General features: G+C 46.8%; 1 non-coding gene and 2 pseudogenes across 1 annotated transcript; all 3 read right to left on the minus strand.

The window, feature by feature from the left end:
• Positions 1 to 1,246: 1,246 nt before the first annotated feature.
• Positions 1,247 to 1,420, minus strand: LOC141052804 (U2 spliceosomal RNA; annotated as a pseudogene).
• Positions 1,421 to 2,335: 915 nt separating this feature from the next.
• Positions 2,336 to 2,509, minus strand: LOC141052797 (U2 spliceosomal RNA; annotated as a pseudogene).
• Positions 2,510 to 9,866: 7,357 nt separating this feature from the next.
• LOC141052800 (U2 spliceosomal RNA) lies at positions 9,867 to 10,054 on the minus strand. Its single transcript, XR_012220895.1, has one exon. It is a non-coding gene; the product is annotated as a U2 spliceosomal RNA (small nuclear RNA).
• Between the last annotated feature and the right edge of the window lie 3,074 nt (positions 10,055 to 13,128).

A 13,128-nucleotide genomic window follows, 5' to 3' on the forward strand; every position in this document is an offset into this window, starting at 1 on the left:
TCTGGATGGAATGCTTCTTTCGGCTGTCTCCAAACGTACACTCGGCCGGAGGTCGGAAATAAGGTAAACGATAATTTGTTTGAGAATATCACATGTTTCCACTGCTCGAGGGACCAATTCTGGAGGTTTCTACACCACTCTAAACGCTTGGAAACATTTGTCATTGAGAGCAGCGGTTTTCTAATTGCAGCTCTTCTGTGGAATCCAGATTTGTGCAGCTCCCAACGAACAGTTTTCGTGGAAACTGGGTTCTGTAAGTGTTCATTGAGCTCAGCAGTGATTTTCACTTTAGAGTCCAACAGTCTCTCTCAGTCATCTTCGACTTTTGGCCGGACCTGTGCTTTGCTGCGGACGTCTTTCCTTCTCTTTCAAGCGCAGTCATTACTTTGGAGACAGTACCTCTTGCCACGCCCAGCTTTCGGGCACTTTCTGTTACACTAGCGCCTGCCATACGGGCACCAACAATTTGGCCTCTTTGAAAATCTGAGAGGTCTGACATTGGTATCAGGTTTTCATCAATGTTCTTACAATTCTGCAAAACAAACAGTTAATTTACATACACATATCACATAACACAAATAATCAACTACAAAACATTACCATATGTAGCGGCTTGCATGTTTATAACATGTTTGAAGATTATGATGCCAAAACGTTAGGTGTTTCCATTATTTTGTCCAACCCCTGTATATATATATATATATATATATATATATATATATATATATATATATAAATAAATTTAAAAGTAAATTTCAAAATTTAAAAGTTGGCAGGCCACAAGAGGGTGACACTGTTTCAAAGTAGCCATCATTGAGTCAGGAACGCATTAGAAATTGAATAACTTAAATATTTATGGGATACTTGAAATAAGGCGGGAAGTAATGAAGGCAAGAGGCTGCACGCCTTGTAGCAGGTGGGTGTGCAGAAATGTATCTATCCAAAGGGAAACTCATTACTGCAGCTTATCACACCTGTACCTACCAAGCAGCATAGGCCGAGATAGATCATTATTTAAATTACAGATTGAATACAATACAATGCCTTCCATATAGAGGTGAATAATACTTGATGTAGCAGAGTTGGTCAAGTTAAATCAAGCCAAAGGAATTTGAAATGTGCAACGTGGACCAAGAAAAAACTAATGCAGAGCAATCAAGGTTGAAAAAGCATTCAAATATTGCTTTGAAAAGACAACTTGCTTTGGTTTCAATTCAATTCAGTCTGTTTTTGGAAACAGGTTTAGAGAGAGTGCATCATCCCCGAAGATACTGCAATGACGCGGCAATACATGGAGTGAATAGAGCAAGCTCTTTTTCAATCTACCTGTTCTAAAAATCCATTTAATATATGGTCCCCATATATGGGATGTATCAGATATTAAACTGATAAGAGCGAGCGTGGTTCCTCCCCCAACTGTCTGCTGAGGCTCCCTCAGCAGACTGAAGCTGGCTGCTGCTACGCAGCTGTTAAATACTCTGGGCTGCCCATTGTGACACGTGATCCAAATGTTCCATTGGTCCATTGTGACACGTGATCCAATTGTTCCATTGGTCCATTGTGACACGTGATCCAAATGTTCCATTGGCCCATTGTGACGCGTCAAAGTGTTCCAAGAATAAAATACATTCTATCACAGTGTCCCATGAATGGAACACATTCTATCTACTGCGGGCAGGCAGCACACATAGCTGCTACAAGCCACTTGAATACTCTCAGACAGGTGAACATAGGCCGAACATTCAATTAACACAACAGATAAATTGTTTCTTTTTTATTCAATTCATATAAATATACACAAATACAAATACATATATATATATTCAAAATTTAAAAGTAAATTTCAAAATTTAAAAGTTGGCAGGCCACAAGAGGTTGACAATTTTTCAAAATAGCCATCATTGAGTCAGGAATGTGTTAGAAATTGAATAACTTAACTACACATGGGATACTTGAATTAAGGCGGGAAGTAATGAGGGCAAGGGGCTGGAGGCCTTGTAGCAGGTGGGTGTGCAGAAATGAATCTATACAAAGTGAAACACATTACTGCAGCTTATCACACCTGTACCTACCAAGCAGCAAAGGCCGATATAGATCATTATTTAAATTACAGATTGAACACAATACAATGCCTTCCATATAGAGGTGAATAATACTTGATGTAGCAGAGTTGGTCAAGTTAAATCAAGCCAAAGGAATTTGAAATGTGCAACGTGGACCAAGAAAAAACTAATGCAGAGCAACCAAAGTTGAAAAAAGCATTCAAATATTGCTTTGAAAAGACAACTTGCTTTGGTTTCAAATCAATTCAGTCTGTTTTTGGAAACCGGTATAGAGAGAGCGCACCATCCCCGAAGATACTGCAATGACGGGGCAATACATGGAGTGAATAGATCAAGCTCTTTTTCCATCTCCCTATTCTAAAAATCCATTTAATATATGGTCCCCAGATAGGGGACATATCAGATATTAAACTGATAAGAACGAGCGTGGTCCCCCCACCAACTGTCTGCTGAGGCTCCCTCAGCAGACTGAAGCTGGCTGCTGCCGAGCAGCTGTTAAATACTCTGGGCTGCCCATTGTGACACGTGATCCAATTGTTCCATTGACCCATTGTGACGCGTCAAAGTGTTCCATGAATAGAATACATTCTATCACAGCGTTCCATGAATGGATCACATTCTATCTACTGCAGGCAGGCAGAGCACATAGCTGCTACAAGCCACTAGAACACTCTCAGACATGTGAACGTAGGCCGAACATTCAATTAACATGCCAGATAAATTGTTTCTTTTTTATTGAATTCATATAAATATACACAAATACATATATTTATGTGTTAGGACTGGCGGAACGCACCAAATAATAAAGATGGTAATAAGGTGTGTTCGCAGCACGGGGTCCACCGTGCAAGGGTGGTAAACTGCTGCTCAGTAATGGCGGATGCTATATGGCGGTATACTAGAAAAACACATGTGGGTTATCATCACCCGGTGTGTACAGAGGCGGACTCTGTTGCTTCACAGAGCCGCACTACTGCTGAACATAAATGCCGGAGCCTGTTTGTGCTCACATGTCTCGGCTATAGGAGCACTAGTGTATGTTCACAGGACTCGGTCCCTGAGATGCTGGGAAGAGTCCTTCTAGACCCACGAGTGCTCGATACCGCAACTGCAGAGTCAGGAATTGCACCAGGTGTGCACTGCACCGCCTCAGCGGACGCCATTAACCTCCAGAGCGAGAGAAAGAGCTTAACTTGCGCACGGCACCGCTATAAGGAACGCGGCTGCTAGTGCAGTGCACAGGTGCCTTGTGCTGAATGGCACTGTGACGCTAACGCTCGTGTGGAAAGCGGGATGCTCAGTGGCACATAGACTAAGCCACTGCTGGCGCAGACTCTGACTACTAATTCCGTAACCACATTCGTAATATTCAAGGGAGGGGAGTCATAATAAGTCAGTCACCAGTCTCATGCATCACTCTTCACTCACACACATAATAACAAAAGCCTATATTATGGCATGGCCAAGTGGCCATGCGAGTCTTTTATAGCCGAGACCCTCTGGAACCTTCCAGTTCCCCTTGATAGACCAATCAGAACTGTAGAAGGAACTGAGCATGTGACTCCCGATCCCCAACGGGGAATCGTACCATGAGCATGCTCTGTGGAGCGACGGAGGGACTTAGGTTCTGGAGTCTTTTGCTGCTAGTCATGCTGCATTGTCAAACCTGTATCAGAGGTGGCAGCAGCAACCAATCCTACACTGCTGGTCTGGGCAGAGCGCCTGGACCGACGAGTCTGCTGAGCAGGCTCCACTGTGGCCGAAGAAGAATGGAAGACCGCTGGGTGCAAGGCTCTGGATTCCTGCTGTGCAATGGCAAGAACCTGATGCCTAACATTACCCCCCTCCTAGGGCCCCCTCCCCTCTGAGCCTTGCTACACACAAACGCTGCAATGAGGAGTGGAGCGTGGATGTTCTCCACTGGCTCCCAAGTCCGAGCCTCTGGATCATGACCCTTCCAATCCACCAAATAAAACTTTTTGCCCCACATCACCTTGCATGCCACAATGGCATTGACCTCAAACTTGTCCAAAGACAGGTCTGATGTCCTGGCAGATGACTCAGAGAACCGAGACAAGTGGACAGGCTTAAGGAGGAACACGTGGAATGAATCAGAGATAGCCAAGTGTGGTGGAAGGGCCATACAGTAGACCACAGGGCTGATCTGCTCGAGGACCTTGAAGGGGCCAATGTAGCATGGTGCGAACTTAGCGGACTCAACCCGCAGCCTGATGTATTGGGCGGAGAGCCACACTAAGTTGCCAGGGGCAAAGGTCGGGGCAGGGTGCCGGTGTGCATCAGCGGAGGTCCTCATTCTCTCCTTGGAAGGCCGGATAGCATCCTGGGTGCGATCCCAAATGTCGTGTACCTCCACCACCCAGTCTGCCACCCTGGAATCGGTGGATGACATGGGCATGGGCACAGGGACGCACGGATGCTGGCCATAATTTAGGAGGAATGGGGTCTGACCGGTGGAGTCGGCCACAGTGTTGATCAAAGCGAACTCCGCCCACGGCAGCAAGTATGCCCAGTCATCCTGCCTGGCTGAGATAAAATGTCGTAGATATGTGACCAGGGTCTGGATGGCTCTCTCTACCAACCCATTCGTCTCGGGATGATAGGCCGAGGAGATATTTAGCTCAATGCTGAGCAGGGAACAAAGCTCTCTCCAGAACCAAGACGCAAACCGAGGAGCTCGGTCACAGACAATCTTGTCCGGCATGCTGTGCAGGCGAAAAATGTGCTTAATGAACAACACTGCGAGGCCCCACACAGAAGGTAACCGGGAGAGAGGTACCAGGTGCACCATCTTGGAGAAATGGTCGGTGACAACCCAAATGACCGTGCTGCCACTGGACTTGGGTAGCCCCACCACAAAGTCCATACCGACCATCTCCCAGGGCCTGTCCGCTACCGGCAGGGGATAAAGTAGCCCAGCAGGCCGCTGCTGAGAGGACCTATTCTGGGCGCAAGAGACGCATGCCTAAATATAGTCCCTGACGTCACGGGCCATATGCGGCCACCAGTACGTCCTCACCAGAAGCTCAGAGGTCCGTTTTGTCCCGAAATGTCCACCCACCCTGGACGAATGAGCCCAAGAGAGGACCTCCGGTCGCAGATGGGCAGGGAGAAATGTCCTGCCCAGAGGTACTGACTCAAGAGCGACCGGAGCCACAGTCCTCAGGCTCTCGGATGGGACAATCAGCCGAGGCTCCTCCTCTTCCTCTGATGACACCACGGAGCGTGAGAGAGCATCGGCCCGGACGTTCTTCTCCCCGGAGAGAAAATGGAGGGTGAAGTGGAACCGGGAGAAGACCAAGGACCATCTGGCCTGGCGAGAATTTAGCCGCTGGGCTGTTTGCAAATACACCAAGTTCTTGTGTTCGGTGAACACTTGGAAAGGGTGGCGAGCCCCCTCCAGGAGGTGTCTCCACTCCGAGAAGGCCAACTTCATCGCTAGCAACTCCCTGTCCCCGATGGAATAATTCCTCTCCGCCGGTGTGAAGGTCTTGGAGAAAAAGAAGCATGGGTGCTTCCGACCTTGCGTGTCCTTCTGAAACAGGACCGCTCCAGCACCGACGGAAGAGGCATCCACTTCCAGAATGAAGGGCTTATCTACATTGGGGCGATGTAGAATGGGAGCGCTAGCGAAATGGGACTTAATGGAGGAGAAGGCCCTAGAGACAGGTTCCGACCACAATTTGGGATTTGCACCCTTCTTGGTGAGGGATACCAAGGGTGCTACCAAAGTTGAGAAGTGGGGGATGAATTGGCTATAGTAATTTATGAACCCCATAAAGCGCTGCACCGCTTTGAGAGAATGGGGTTCCTGCCAATCCATCACCGCCTGTAGCTTGGCAGGATCCATAGCCAAACCCCGGGCGGAGATTATATAGCCCAGGAAAGGCAAGGACTCCTGCTCAAACACACAATTCTCCAACTTGGCATACAGGGAGTTTGCCCACAGGAGGTCGAAAACTTTGCAAACATCTCTCCGGTGGGAGTCAATATCTGGAGAGTAGATGAGGATATCTTCCAGATATACTACTACCAAGATGGTAAGCATATCCAGGAAGATATCGTTCACAAAGTCTTGGAAGACGGCCGAGGCATTACAGAGCCCGAAGGGCATCACCAGGCATTCATAGTGCCCGTCCCTGGTGTTAAATGCCGTCTTCCATTTGTCCCCATCATGGATGCGAATCAGGTTGTAAGCCCCCCGCAGATCAAGTTTGGTAAACACTCTCGCTCCCCGTAGCCTATCCAACAGCTCTGATATCAGGGGCAGAGGATACTTATTCTTAACGGTGATGGCGTTAAAACCTCTGTAATCGATGCAAGGACGTAGTTCCCCACTCTTCTTCTGGATGAAGAAGAATCCCGCCCCCGCTGGTGACACTGACTTCCTAATGAATCCTCTTGCCAGATTCTCCCTGATGTATTGAGACATGCCCTCTGTCTCCGGGAGAGATAGAGGATAGACTCAACCCCGGGGAGGCTCAGCACCAGGCAAGAGGTCAATAGGACAGTCATAGGGGCGATGCAGTGGAAGGGTCTCCGCCGCCTTTTTGGAGAACACATCCGCAAACTGTCGATAGTGTTTGGGGAGCGAGGAGAGATCTGCGGGGACCTCGGTGGAGGCAACCTGAATGCACTCCCTCAGACATCTACCCTCACATGATTTACTCCACCAATAATCCTCCCTGAAGCCCACTCTATATGGGGAAAGTGGTACCGTAACCAGGGGACCCCTAGAAGGACCTGGTCAATACCCTCGGGCATGACGAGGAGGGATATCGTCTCCTGATGAGATGGAGCCACTGAGGGTAACAAGGGGGCGGTCTGGTGGGTTATCTGTGAGGTTAGAGTGGTGCCGTTCACCACTCTGACGGTGACTGGTTTAGACATCATAACCAAGGGTATAGCGTGCCGTTGAGCGAAGGCCGAAGACATAAAATTGCCCTCTGCTCCGGAATCCACGCAAACCTCCACTGCCAGAGTGGAAGAGCCAAACTCAAGTGTCCCCTTAAAGGACAGCTTGGAGGAAAACGCCGCTGATTCTAGTACGCCACCTCCTACAGCCACTAGGCGCAAGCGTTCTCCTAGCCGCTGTGGCCACCAGTTGGCTAGGTGACCGGACTGCCGGCAAACATGACAGATCACAGGGGCTCGAGCAGACCGGGGCCTGGATCCCTCACAGGAAGCCCCCTGACACTCGGATGCCTGATAGGGATATTCCAGAGGTTTAGCAAAACTAGGTGCCAACCTAAACATCTGCCTACACTCTGCCCGCTCCAACCTTCGCTCGGCGAAGCGAAGATCAATACGGGTGGAGGCAGTGATAAGTTCCTCCAGTGTAGCGGGAATCTCCCTGGTGGCCAAAGCGTCCTTCAAGTGGCCAGCCAAACCTCTCCAGAATGCCGGAATGAGGACCTTATCTGGCCACTCTAACTCTGAGGCCAGCATTCGGAACTGAATGGCAAAGTGGCTGACCATGGACGAGCCCTGTGACAAGGCCAACAGCCAGAGCGCGGTGTCATGGGTGACTCGTGGTCCCAGGAAGACCTGCTTCAGAGTGTCCAAGAACCGCGAGACACTCTGCGCCACATGATCACCATTCTCCCACAGCGGTGTGGCCCACTCCAAAGCCCTGCCCGATAAGAGGGAAATAATAAATCCCACTTCATCCCGCTCGGAGGGGAATCGTGATGCCTGCATCTCAAGCTTTATAGAGCACTGGCTTACAAAACCCCTACAAGAAGCACTATCAACCGAGAACTTCTCGGGCAGCGGGAGGTGGGACAAAGTCGGGGCAAGGATGGCAGTGGTCACACGGGAGACAGCCTCTGTGGCTGCCTGAACAGCGACCGCAGTAACATCCGCAGCTGAGGCTGAAGCTCAAGAGCTGCCAACCTGCCCTGCAGCTGCCGGATGTACTGCAGCAGTCGCTGTTCATCCGCCATTACTAGCCAGACCCAGGCGCTAGTATAATGTTAGGGCTGGCGGAACGCACCAAATAATAAAGATGGTAATAAGGTGCGTTCACAGCCCGGGGTCCACTGTGCAGGGGTGGTAAATTGCTGCTCAGTATTGGTGGATGCTATATGGCGGTATATAAGAGAAACACACGTGGGTTATCGTCACCCGGTGTGTACAGGAGCGGACTCTGTGCTTCAAAGAGCCGCACTACCACTGAACATAAACGCCGGAGCCTGTTTGTGCTCTCAGAGCTCGGCTATAGGAGCACTAGTGTATAGTCACAGGACTCGGCCCCTGAGACGCTGGGAAGAGTCCTTCTAGACCCACGAGTGCTCGACACCGCAACTGCAGAGTCAGGAATTGCACAAAGTGTGCACTGCACCGCCTCAGTGGACACCACTATCCTCCAGAGCGGGGGGAAAGCGCTTAACTTACGCACGGCGCCGCTATAAGGAATGCAGCTGCTAGTGCGGTGCACAGGTGCCTTGTGCTGAATGGCACTGTGACGCTATCGCTCGTGTGCAGAGTGGAATGCTCAGTGGCACATAGACTAAGCCACTGCTGGCGCAGACTCTGACTACAAATTCCCTAACCACATTCGTAATATCCAAGGGAGGGGAATCATAATAAGTCAGTCACCAGTCTCATGCATCACTCTTCACTCACACACATAATAACAAAAGCCTATACTAGCACATGTCCGAGTGGCCATGCGAGTCTTTTATAGCCGAGACCCTCTGGAACCTTCCAGATCCCCTTGATGGACCAATCAGAACTAGAGAAGCACCTGAGCATGTGACTCCCGATCCCCAACGGGGAATCATCAAATGAGCATGCTCAGTGGAGCGACGGAGGGACTTAGGTTCTGGAGTCTTTTGCTGCTGGCCAGGCTGCATTGTCAAACCTGAACCAGAGGTGGCAGCAGCAGCCGATCCTACACTGCTGGTCTTGGCAGAGCGCCTGGACCGACGAGTCTGCTGAGCAGGCTCCACTGCAGCCGAAGAAGAAAGGGAGACCGCTGGGTGCATGGCTTTGGATTCCTGCAGTGCAGTGGCAGGAACCCGACTCCCAACATATATATATATATATATATATATATATATATATATACATACTAGCTGAAGAGCCCGGCGCTGCCCAGGCATAGTAACTAACTGTGGTTAGTTATAGCAAATTATAATTATCCTCCATCCCATAGTCCCATGCCCATATACCCATCATACATATCCACGATCCCATAGGCCCGTGCCCATATACCCATCATACATATCCTCCATCCCATAGTCTAGTGCCCATATACCCATCATACATCCTTCATCTCATAGTCCCATGCCCATATACCCATCGTACATATCCTCCATCCCATAGTCCCGTGACTATATACCCATCATACATATCCTCCAACCCATATTCCCGTGCCCATAAACCCATCATACATATCCTCCATCCCATAGTCCCGTGCCCATATACCCATCATGCAGGCCTTGTATCAGGTGGGTGTGCAGCAATGTTTCTATCCAAAGCGAAACACATTACTGCAGCTTATCACATCTGTACCTACCAAGCAGCAAAGGCTGAGACAGATCATTATTTAAATTACAGATTGAATACAATACAATGCCTTCCATATAGAGGTGAATAGTACTTGATGTAGCAGAGTTGGTCAAGTTAAATCATGCTAAAGGAATTTGAAATGTGCAATGTGGACCAAGAAAAAACTAATGCAGAGCAACCAAAGTTGAAAAAAGCATTCAAATATTGCTTTGAAAAGACATCTTGCTTTGGTTTCAATTCAATTCAGTCTGGTTTTGGAAACTGGTTTAGAGAGAGCGCACTATCCCCGAAGTTACTACAATGACAGGGCGATACATGGAGTGAATAGAGCAAGCTCTTTTTCCATCTCCCTGTTCTAAAAATCCATTTAATATAGTCCCCAGATAGGGGACGTATCAGATATTAAACTGATAAGAACGAGCGTGGTTCCCCACCACCACCCCCCAACCCCCAACTGTCTGCTGAGGCTCCCTCAGCAGACTGAAGCTGGCTGCTGCCGCACAGCTGTTAAATACTCTGGGCTGCCCATTGTGACACGTGATCCAATTGTTCCATTGGCCCATTGTGACACGTGATCCAATTGTTCCATTGGCCCATTGTGACGCGTCAAAGTGTTCCATGAATATTCTCAGACAGGTGAACATAGGCTGAACATTCAATTAACACCCCAGATAAATTGTTTATTTTTTATTGAATTCATATAAACATACACAAATATATATATATATATATAGTTGTGGTCAAAAGTATTGACACCCCTGCAATTCTGTCAGATAATACTCAGTTTCTTCCTGAAAATTATTGCAAACACAAATTCTTTGGTATTATTACCTTCATTTAATTTGTCTTAAATGAAAAAACACAAAAGAGAATGAAGCAAAAAGCAAAACATTGATCATTTCACACAAAACTCCAAAAATGGGCCAGACAAAAGTATTGGCACCCTCAGCCTAATACTTGGTTGCACAACCTTTAGCCAAAATAACTGCGACCAACCGCTTCCGGTAACCATCAATGAGTTTCTTACAATGCTCTGCTGGAATTTTAGACCATTCTTCTTTGGCAAACTGCTCCAGGTCCCTGATATTTGAAGGGTGCCTTCTTCAAACTGCCATTTTTAGATCTCTCCACAGGTGTTCTATGGGATTCAGGTCTGGACTCATTGCTGGCCACCTTAGAAGTCTCCAGTGCTTTCTCTGAAACCATTTTCTAGTGCTTTTTGAAGTGTGCTTTGGGTCATTGTCCTGCTGGAAGACCCATGACCTCTGAGGGAGACCCAGCTTTCTCACACTGGGCCCTACATTATGCTGCAAAATTTGTTGGTAGTCTTCTGACTTCATAATGCCATGCACACGGTCAAGCAGTCTAGTGCCAGAGGCAGCAAATCAACCCCAAAACATCAGGGAACCTCCGCCATGTTTGACTGTAGGGACCGTGTTCTTTTCTTTGAATGCCTCTTTTTTTCTACTGTAAACTCTATGTTGATGCCTTTGCCCAAAAAGCTCTACTTTTGTCTCATCTGACCAGAGAACATTCTTCCAAAACTTTTTAGGCTTTTTCAGCTAAGTTTTGGCAAACTCCAGCCTGGCTTTTTTATGTCTCGGGGTAAGAAGTGGGGTCTTCCTGGGTCTCCTACCATACAGTCCCTTTTCATTAAGACACCGACGGATAGTACGGGTTGACACTGTTGTACCCTCGGACTGCAGGGCAGCTTGAACTTGTTTGGATGTTAGTCGAGGTTCTTTATCCAACATCCGCACTATCTTGCGTTGAAATCTATTGTCAATTTTTCTTTTCCGTCCACATCTAGGGAGGTTAGCCACAGTTCCATGGGCTTTAAACTTATTGATGACACTGCGCATGGTAGACACAGGAACATTCAGGTCTTTGGAGATGGACTTGTAGCCTTGAGATTGCTCATGCTTCCCCACAATTTGGTTTCTCAAGTCCTCAGACAGTTCTTTGATCTTCTTTCTTTTCTCCATGCTCAATGTGGTACACACAAGGACACAGGACAGAGGTTGAGCCAACTTTAATCCATGTCAACTGGCTGCAAGTGTGATTTAGTTATTGCCAACACCTGTTAGGTGCCACAGGTAAGTTACAGGTGCTTTTAATTACACAAATTAGAGAAGCATCACATGATTTTTCGAACAGTGCCAATACTTTTGTCCACCCTCTTTTTTATGTTTGGTGTGGAATTATATCCAATTTGGCTTTAGGATAATTCTTTTGTGTTTTTTCCTTTAAATTAAATGAAGATAATAATACCAAAGAATTTGTGTTTGCAATTATTTTCAGGAAGAAACTGAGTATTATCTGACAGAATTGCAGGGGTGTCAATACTTTTGGCCACAACTGTATGTGACACAAAATGTTTAATAAATAACATTTCCCATATGTGTACTTTACATCAGCATGATTTTGGAAACAACATTTTTTTTGTTAGGAAGTTATAAGGGTTAAAATTTGACCAGCGATTTCTCATTTTTACAACAAAGTTTACAAAACCATTTTTTTAGGGATCACCTCACATTTGTGTAAGAAAAAGTCCTACTGAGAGCTGGAAGAGTCGGGAAGAAGTTCCACAGACGATCTCTTATCAAGCTGAGGTTGAAGGTTTATTCGGAGATACACAGCAAAACAGATACAGAATAACAGAGGAGCTGGAATATGCGGGCAAAAACAGGAATTCAGACAGGCAGAGATTTGCTAGGAAGTCTGGCGATGGTAAGGCTCTGTGCCCTGGCCATGGTGAGGCACAGTGGCATGATGGCGATGGAATGGCCCCGATCGACAGTAACAGGGGCTTCTTATACATTATCAGAACAAAGAAAGCTGCATTTTGCCGCAGAGGGCGTTAACATTATAATTCTAAGGCGTTTTCATGGTAATCTACAGAAACGTGGTTTAGAAAAGAGAATATAATGACATAATATGAAGATATTAATTAACATTTCTTCAAGCAACACTAAAACCCATAAGTCATTGGTATCTATGGCTACTGTCCTAAAATCTTATCATTGTCTCCAGTCTAGGTCCCTAAATTCTTACATCCTGACATTTTAACTACTCTACTCTTCGCTACCACACTATCACGTATAAGCATACTGACCATATATTTGGTAACCTGTGACCCTATTGATTGATCCAATCTTCCTCTACGCACATCGGCTGAGGTTGCTAGGAGACATGATCTCATTTTCCATCCTCCATTTAATACATTTTATCAGCTCTTTTGTAAAAGTTGAATCTTCTCTAACTTTCAACAAAATGGCTGCTAGAGACAACATGGCCGCTCAGTATATTATGACTGACCATTCTCTTACAAGTCCCCCTCTTGTACTCTATCCAGAGTACAACATACAGTACTGTAATATTCATGGGTGAATTATTGAAAATAAGAATATGGAGGTAATTCAGCACTTTATGCACGTGTGTGTGTAAGGCAAAAGTCCCTAAAAATAGAACAAACACATAATAAAAAAAATAATTCAAATAGTCCCGAAAAAAAATAAGTTGCACAATAGTC

The sequence above is a fragment of the Dendrobates tinctorius genome, unplaced genomic scaffold, assembly GCF_039654945.1.
Source record: "Dendrobates tinctorius isolate UK_male_01 unplaced genomic scaffold, ASM3965494v1 ptg000162l, whole genome shotgun sequence".
Taxonomy (NCBI): Eukaryota; Metazoa; Chordata; class Amphibia; order Anura; family Dendrobatidae; genus Dendrobates; species Dendrobates tinctorius.